Here is a 10323-nt window from a genome sequence, read left to right as displayed (position 1 = left end):
GTATATGTAAAAGTGATATGATAAGTTTTAAAGTAAACTTAAGAGTAAATTACTTTTTGAGTCCCTGTGTTTTAGTGGTTTTAACCACTTGAGTCAAAAACCAAAAAAATTAACGCCCAGAGTCCCTAACCGTTCATTTTATAACGTTTTGAGTCCAACTTTTAACACATATACTTTTGATATTGGTCTCAAGTGATTAACACCACTAAAACACAGGGACTCAAAACGTTATAAAATGAACGGTTAGGGACTCAGAGCGTTAAACTTTTTTATTTTGAACTCAAGTTGTTAAAACCAATAAAACATGTGGACTCAAAAAGTAATTTACTCTGATTTTGGTTTCTATCTGTCTGGTGAGTGGTGACAACTACAAGGTGAGACCTACTGACCTAGCTAATATAAGATATAGGATTTGACTCTTTAAATTAATATCTTAATATTTGTTTTCGACGACAACTCTTAATACTTTAAAATTGTAATGCAAGTTCAATTTTGTAATTAGTTTATTATATTTAGTTAGAAATAAAATGCAAGTTCAATTTATAATTAATTTATTATATTAAGTTAGAAATATATAAGTTTATAATCTGTTATCTTATGGTTAGAAATACATGTATTTCGGTTCTTAAATCCGGCTGAACTGGTTCAACCAGTGAACCGGTATAGAGACCAGTTTGACATCCGATCTGATTATGAAAATATTGTTCAAAACCGTTCTTGTAACATCTCACCCTTAGTTTGAGGGATGAGATAATAGAGAAAATATGAGATATTTAATTACCAAAATATTTAATATTTCATAACTATAGAATTTTCTTTTCATTTAATTTTTGTTATTTCTAAGACTAGAAAATAATGTGTAGTCCAAGTTACGTTTTCAAGTTCAAACAGATATATAATCTAGGGTTAGGATATAATAGAAAGTTTTTTTTTTTTGCTAGGAAGGCTAGGACGTAATCTTGATCATCAATTGATTTAATCAAGTGCTAAGATTAAATGGGTGAAATTGAAGAGGAAAAAAGAGGGCGTGGGTTTATGTAAGGGCATTCTAGTCAATCCAAGACAATAATTTCTCTCTCCTCCAATTCCCCCCTCCCCCAATTTTTTAAACGTTAATAAATTTTTCATACGACATTATTTTTTTTTATAAAAACTGCACCAAAAAACGAGCGTTTTTATATCCTTAAAACGAGTATACTATTGCTATATTTTTGAATTTTTTTTCGAAAACCCAGTTGCGTAAAACGCAATGGACCAAAAACGTAAAAAAATATTTTTTTTCTAAAACGCAATGCACCAAAAACACTAAGAAATATCTTATTTCTAAGACGCAATGGCCAGAAAACACAAAGAAATGTCTTATTTCTAAAATGCAATGGCCTAAAAACACAAAAGAAAATGTTCTTTCTAAAACGCAATTGACTGAAAACACATAAAAACATGTTTTTATCTAAAACACAATGGACTAAAAACACTTCAAAAATGTGTTTTTCTAAAACGCAATGGACAGAAAACACATAAAAATGTCTTATTTCTAAAACGCAATGGTCTCAAAGAACAAAAAAAGTGTTCTTTCTAAAACGCAATGGGCTGAAAACACATAAAAATGTATTTTACCTAAAACACAATGGACTAAAAACAATTCAAAAATGTGTTTTTCTAAAACGCAATGGACAGAAAACACATAAAAATTTCTTATTTATAAAATGCAATGGCATAAAAACACAAAAGAAAGTGTTTTTTCTAAAACGCAATGGACTGAAAACACATAAAAATGTGTTTTTCTAAAACGCAATTGACAGAAAACACATAAAATGTCTTATTTCTAAAATGCAATAGCCTAAAAACACAAAAGAAAGTGTTCCTTCTAAAATGCAATGGACTGAAAACACATAAAAATGTGTTCTTTCTAAAACGCAATGGACAGAAAACACATAAAAATGTCTTATTTCTAAAACACAATAGCCTAAAAACACAAAAGAAAGTGTTATCTCTAAAACGCAATGGACTAAAAACACTACAAAAATGTGTTTTTCTAAAACGCATTGAACCAGTGTATGTTTTGTCTGTGAATTGTCTGAACCAGGAAGTAGGAGATCAAAAACTGTCTATGAAACGAGGCAATTTCCAGAAAATTAAATTTTTTGATGCAGTTTTATTAAAGCAATTTAATAAAAAAAAGTAGGAGATAAAAAACTGTCGACCCCAGCCAGGGGCTCTGCCCCTTGGACCCCGCGAGGGGCTGCCGCCCCTTGGACCCTGCTCCTAGGGGTGCTGCCCCCGGACCCCCGCCAAAAACGTAAAACGCAATGACTCAATTCAAAAACCCAGATAGTAAAAATGCAATTCAAAATTTTCTTACATAGATCGAAGTCGATTTCTTTAGATTTCTTCACCGATTGACGAAATTTGAATGTTAGAAACACTTATCAGCGATCGAATCAAACGAATCGAGTGATTTACTTCAAAATCACAAGAAAAAATGAGATATTGTGTAAAATTAAACTGGGTTTCTTCAAAAAAGTTGAAGAACACGTTGATTAGGTGTTTGAATCATTGATTTGTGACGAAAATCGCACTATAATGTAGTGATTATTGAGATAGAATGTGAAGAAACGGTTGAAGATGGTGGGTTTTGTAAATGGTGTGTTTTGAAATTACAGAGAGAAGAAGAAGGGAGAAGATTGGGTAAAATTGACTAAATTACCTTTCCTATTTATTTTAAATTTTGACACGTGTCATAATCCTATTGCTTCCTATCATTTCTAGCGAAAATAAACTTGCTATTTGATCAACACCCATATAATCTAAACTGCTTATTTAAAATCTATTTAACTTATAATCAAAATACTCATTTAGTAATTAAATTTATTTCATAGTGATCAAATCAAGATCACTTAATTTATTTAAAGTAAAATGCATGGATAGTTCTTGTGGTTTTGCAAAATAATACCTATAGTCTCCAATTTTTAGAAATTACATCAGTGCTCCCTGTGGTTTAACAGTTTGTTACTCAGATAGTCCCTGGAGTGGATGGCGGTTAGTTTTCTCTGTTAAGTGGATGTGAAATGACAAATTTACCCTTCATCTTCTCCACTCTATAAAAACAAAACAACCCTACCCCAACCCCACCCACCCCCACCTTTCTCTCTGTTTCCCCACCATTAACCACCACCCACCTCCCAGCTACACCACAAATAACCACCTTCATGGTGAATGAGCCCGTTTGGATTTGAAACACATGCACACAGAACCCTATAAGCAGATTGGATGAAACAAATAGTAACCTTTGAGCATGAAATTTGTGAAAAGGGGAAGAAAGTTGAAGATGTTTCACTTTTGGTGGTAATGGCAGAAGCTTGAGTCTTGTTCCACGTTCCATCTTTTCTTGTTAATGGATAAGATCCAAAGCAAATCGTTAAGCATATTAATGTACTCATGAAGGTTTCTATCGGTAGCTTTGAGCTTTGCCCGACTCATGTCCTGCTGCGGCAGATCAAAACATTTACCATCTGATCTTTGCACCTCTGTTCATTTGGAATTCCAACCATTTTTTTCCAAGTTTTGTGAAGAGAAAATAGGAAATCAAAGCTAATGTCACGGGATTGGTAGATGAGCGGTGGCGATGGAAATCGAAATTCACTATGAAAGGGTGTTGATTCAATCTCATATGGAAATATAAATGTTAGTTGAAATTCATTGCATCACGGATATTATTAAATTGGTATTCAATATATTGTTAAAGTATATAATAGCATCAGAACATAAACAAAACCCTAACAAGACTAATCAATGAATGCGCAAAATTATCAGCACAGACAAATTGACTAAACAATTGAAGACGGATGATGAAGATGGTGGGGGAAACAGATAAGATAGAAAGGTGGGGGGTGGGTGGGGTTGGGGTGAGGGTGATGTTGTTTTGTTTTTATAGAGTGGAGAAGATGAAGGGTAAATTTGTCATTTCACATCCACTTAACAGAGAAAACTAACCATCATCCACTCCAGGGACTATCCGAGTAACAAACTGTCAAACCACGGGGAGTACCGATGTAATTTCCAAAAGTTGGGGACTATAGGTGTTATTTTGCAAAACCACAAGGACTATCCGTGCATTTTACTCATTTATTTACTTGTCTATTTTGAAATTATTAAACTTAAAAAACGTATTTAGTTCATTTGTTCCAACTTAAATAATGACAAGTTAAGTAAAAGAATTTCACTAAATTATCATCTATCAAATTAGAGTAAAGTAAACACTCAATCCATGTGGTTTGTTCAAATTTTAAAAATGGTCCTTAACTTTAAGAAAGTACACAAATGGTCCAAAGTGTTTTGCATGCGGTTGACACACCCAGTCTCTAGCTTGGGTGGAGATTAATTTTTTTCAGTTAAATGCATATGAAAAAAACAAAAATACCGTTATTATTTAAAATTTAAATTGAAACACCTAAAATACCAACCATGAGCTTAAAAACATATTATGCGAAAATCTTATACTTCATTAAAATTGGGCTCACAATTAGGGTTACGGGGACTCTCACCCTATAGTTAAATGTGTATAATGTCAAGTCAACTATGAGCCTCGTCCCGTAGATCTCAAACCACAAAATATATATGTCATGTAGTATGTTCACCTCAAATAAAAGATAAAATTAAGATCAGGATCCAGCCTGTTACATATATGTATGGGGCGAATTGGTTAACCTAAGCCTCATCTTGTAATATCCTTACTTAAAACTTTTAAAGTTGTTTCACAATGTTGTCTGAGGTTGAAATCCTCACGTTGATCGAAGAAGCTGACAGTGACTCTGTAGTTCTCGGTGGCAAGATATGTCGAGTTACAAAGGTCATAGAGGTGGAGATGAGTTGTCGAAGTTGCTTGATTAAGTATTTGAAATAGTAAATTAAGTTTGCAACTAGGTATTTGATTTGTTTATAATGATCTAAACTCTGAAAAGAAAACTATTTAAGAAATATTAATATAAGTCTACGACGTGAAACTTTTTCAACGATAAATTTACACATTGTTCACATCGATTTTGTGTTTTAAGTGAGACTTAAACCATCACTTGATAAAAGTGAGACTTAAACCATCATCTTAAGGGGGTGTTTGGTGTTGCGTTTTCAAAATAGATTATGCGTTTTCAAAATTGCGTTTTGAAAAAGCATGTAGGTACATGCTTCTTCAAAACTGCGTTTTGGAGGCAGATAATCACTTTTCATCCAAACACTTTTTTATATTATTTATATTTTACAAATGTAATAATCAAATAATCACTTCAAAACGTAATCCCAAACACCCTCTAAATATCTTAAAACACACTTTAGAATATTACTAATGATGGATTTTTAGATATTATCAAAATACTTTAGGTAGGCAATGTGGATTGTGGAAGCATAACCACTCATTGAATGTTTGAATTATTTGAGTTTTACTTTGACTAATTCCCCATCAAGGCAGGTACTAAAGTTCACTGGGAACTTACATAATTGGAGACTTCTTTTAACCCTTTAAGTTACTGATTGGTGATATTAAGTCCGTGTCATTATCATATAAAGAACTTATATGGTTTTAGATTGTGAATAATTTTGTAATAATCATTGTTGCAAACATAATTCTTTTGCTTCGGCAGCTAGAATGCACTTTAATAGATTAAGAAACATTATTACGTGTTTATATAGTTTTAGTTATCTATTAAAAGATAGGGGTGTATATGAGGCGAGACGCTTGTGAGCTTTTTTAGATCGTTTTGCTAAAAGCTTGAATCCAACCAAATTTGAATGAGTTTGAGCTTACACTTGAGTTTAAATTGGAGATTATCTAATAAACAAAACCGAGCCCAAGCTTTACATACAAGCTTGACTATGCTTGCAAATATAAATGAGACTATAATTTATATAAATATGATCATTTTTTTATATAATGATATATAACTAACTACAAAATACATGTTATAATATAAAATTACGATGAAACCAAGAAAATAACATATATGATGTTATATATAATTCTTATTGTAGATACATATATACATAATCATATTTGTACATAGGGTGTTTAGAAAAAAACTGTAACCAAATAAAAATCGTAAACTGAACCGTAACCATAACCGAATAAACTGATCCGAACAACGAATTCGGTTTTTGGTTTGGTTTCTAACCAAAACCGAATTGTTAATATGGTTTTTGATTCGTTTTTGGATCCATGTTTTTTTTATTTAGTTTATTCGATTTATTTGGATAACCGAATAAACCATCAATTTAATTAATTATTAAATAAAAAATAATAATATTTTATAAACTATATACAATTTATTAACCCAAAATACTAAGTCTAATATCTAAGTATATGTATCCCCATGGTTTGAAGATAATTTATATTTTGTGTCATTAGACTTGTTGACTATTTATAGTTTCTACGATCTATGTTTTGAAGTTTTAACTTTGTGGTTGTGTCTACGACTATTTTATGAATATGTTTGTTTTATTTTGCTATGTCTTTTATTTATATATTGTTAGGTTTAAATTAGTTGCTGATTTGATTTTTGGAAGTTAGAACACAAACATAAATATAAAATATGAAAAAAAGTACTTAGGTACAATTTGGTTGAATTTGGTTTATTTGGCTTCTAACCAAAACCAAACCGAATTGAATTTGTTTTGGTTTGGTTCGGTTTGCATATTTCTAATTTGGTTTGGTTTGGTTTGGTTTTTGGTTTGGGATGTAAAATATTGAAAACCGAATAAACCAAATAAACCATAAACCGAAGCGATGAACACCCCTATTTATACATAAATAGTTATGTTTATTTTCAAATCCATATATTTATATATAAATAATTAGTACGAAAATTAGAGCCAAGATTGAAAAATCATTAATAAACCCAACTCAAACTTTGATATTAAACTTGTAACGAGATAAACTTAAAATCTCTAATGTTATATGAGATAAGTTTAAGCTTAGACGAGATGCACTTGAGTTTAAACAGCCTTACGGGTTCAGACAAAAACTCATGCTCCGTTAAACTTGTTTACAGCCTACTTAAAAAGGGTGTTGCTAAATGTACCTCTATTTCTTTTGTTTTTGCTGGTTATACTCCTCCCTTGAAGTTTTCCAATAAATACAGTCAAACCTTTTATTTTATAATTTTAAAAAATTGTATCGACTTTAAGTATCTAAACAATTCCAAAAGATAATTAAATAAAAACAAAACTTATCCAAAATTTTATATGGATTGAATTTGTTTCGATTATTTAGACAGAGAATTATTTTTTAGAATTTTGAATTTATTTAGTTATGCATATACAATTAAGAAGTGTTGCATTGTATGACCTGCATAACATATACTTGATTTAAATCACTTTATGCAAACATGAAATCTATGAATATATCATTAAAGCTTCACCGCTTCACGAAATTTTATTATATCTATTACGTAAATACCATCTATTTTATATTTATAGTTGTATACAAAAAAGAATTTTCAAAATTTATATGTGTACAATCTTTTTTTTTTTTCAAAATAAAATAAATTTACTATTAGTACATAACAGGTGAGTATTAGGTAAATAAATTTACTATTAGTACATAATAGGTGAGTATTAGGTCTCAAATATGACTTTTCCTATTTATCTTTCTTTGATATTTAATTTTTTTTACCCCACAACAATATCATTTCACACGAAAAAGGGCAATTACAAAGCAATGACAGGTAGTCGGGCAACAAGTTGCGCCACCACCCCCTTTTGAATAGAAAAATCAATTCTACTAAATACAAAGTTTGAAACCTTTAGCGACGATAATAATTACTCAGAATTATATTGATAATAATTACTCAAAATCTAATTGATAATAAGTATATCCATATGACGAGATATTTTATTGTTCTCTGTTTGATGTATTTTGCTGCTGCTGTTAGGCCTTCCTAAGCTCTTTGCTAAGTGTGGCTTTGTTTATTTATGATAAGTATCGTTTTGCTGTTGTGGAAAAAAAATTGATGAAATATCGGAATGTAAGATAGTTGATATTTAAACAACTTTCGAATATTATAAAAATCAGGATTTTTAGAGGGGTGAAATTTGACATCTTTTAAACTTTTAAACTGTATTTTTAGGAAGGGAGTGTATGATAAGTAAAAATGAGAGTGCATTTAGCCAACCCCACTTGAAAAATATTAATTAAGTCTTTCTACTTTAATGAGTTACCAAGTAAATAATCATTAGTTCGTTACAAAGAGAACAGGGAAAATAATAACATAATGAAAGGAATTAAAATTGAACAAAAGTGGCATAAATAGCTTAATATAAATCTAGATATTCCAAGCAAAATAATAACATAATGAAAGGAATTAAAATTGAACAAAAGTGGTATAATTAAATGGCTTAATATAAATCTAGATATTCTCAATATCTATATTGAAGTAATTTTTAATATTTTATTTATATGTGCACTTTTTTCTTATAATTTTAATTTGTTAAAACTTCTTTCTACGCCTATATTTAAATTATTGACCGGCAAACCTTATAATACACAGAAAAGGAAAATTATCATAGATAACGTCGACAAACTACGAATATATTAAGAAAGATCTATGAGGTTATCCGAAATTGACCCTCTTAGAAATCTTGACTTTGACTACTTTTTTTGTTCGCGCCTACCCATTCACTATCACCTCCATGTTAGTGTGGTAGTGATGCTTGCAAATTAGTGAATTGACCTCCATGTTAGTGTGGTAGTAATGCTTGCAAACTGTTATAGAATAAAAAATTATGACATAATCAAAAGCGCACATTCTATAATTGATATTTTACAAACAATATGTTGACCTCTACTTTAGCCGTTTTTATGGTCATTTTAGACTAGGGTTGTTCACACAAACAATATGTTGACCTCTACTTTAGCCCTTTTTATGGTGATTTTACACCACGGTTGTTCACGAGCTGAGTTGTACCGGATCTTTGCTCGTATTTGACTTGTTTACAAATCGAATGAAGTGGCTCATTTAAAATCGGCATCAAATCAAATAAGCATTTTTGAGCGAGCGTTGAGCGATTTTAACAACTGTCTCACCCAATTTAAATCTGCAGAGAGAGATATGAATTGTTGGGTCTTAAGCTTTTTAGTGTTTTTAAAAACAAACGTATTTCATAGTATAATAGTTTTCTTATGATAGGCAATGTTATGGCCGATGAGGCGACGATCATATTGCACATTGCACGAACAATGACGTTGAGAGCAGGAGATAGTCGACTTAGGGTAACAACATGAGACACTGAGACGATGAACAGACTGTCGTTTAGCAGTCTATGATTTAATTTTTAGATTTGGTGTTAATGTTTTTTATTTACATGATTAGGGTAACAACATGAGACATTGAGACGATGAACAGACTGTCGTTTAGCAGTCTATGAATTAATTTTAGATTTGGTGTTAATTTTTTTAATTTACATGATTGTGCTAGTACGTATAGATATAGTTGTAAATTTGTATATAATGGACCAACATCTAATAGAGTAGTATATATAAAACTATAAATTTAATTTATATTTATGTATATGTGTATGTGTCTGTATATATAGGTGTGTGTATATGTATATGTATATATATACTAATTAAAAATAATAACCCGAGCCAAGCCGAGCGTATCCTTGCTCATACTTGGCTCGTTAATAAACCGAACCGAGCAGAGCGGCTGCTTTTCAAATGACTTTACAAATGAATTGAGAAGCAATTTATAAGAGTCAATGCTCTCCGATGCCAACAACCCAGCTCCAAGGGTTACATTTCGACAGTGGTTGTCAATCCCAGTAAACAGAACAAACACCATCTTATACCTGAAATTCAATATAATTTATGATTTAGTAAACGTGCGAAATAGACAGTATAACATGCAAAATAGACAATATAACATGCGAAATATACAGTATAACATGCGATATATTCAACACCTAACTTTCATGTCTATTAACATGCGAAATTCCCAGTTTAGAAAATCATATAACATGCGAAAATATTAAACAACATTAATGTAACACTTACTTGTTTGTTTTGGAAGTAGCATCAAACGATATCACGTCCCCGAACTCCATAAAGTTACACTTGCATAACCCATTGGCCCAGAACAAACCAGTTAACCGTTTGTCCTCATCAACAGAATATTCAAAAGAAAAGTCAACTAAATATTCTCTTTTGTCAGTCAGCCTATTGATCACCATGTCAGCGTCATATTCTCCTATATAGCTATTAATTCGAGTTCTAAAGTTTTTGCAATCATCGACTGTGGAGCCAACATTCTCAAAACCACCGTGTCGTTTCCTCAT

Source organism: Helianthus annuus, chromosome 1 (genome assembly GCF_002127325.2).
Source record: "Helianthus annuus cultivar XRQ/B chromosome 1, HanXRQr2.0-SUNRISE, whole genome shotgun sequence".
Taxonomy (NCBI): Eukaryota; Viridiplantae; Streptophyta; class Magnoliopsida; order Asterales; family Asteraceae; genus Helianthus; species Helianthus annuus.
The sequence above is the reverse complement of the archived record's forward strand: the minus strand, read 5'-3'. Positions refer to the sequence as shown.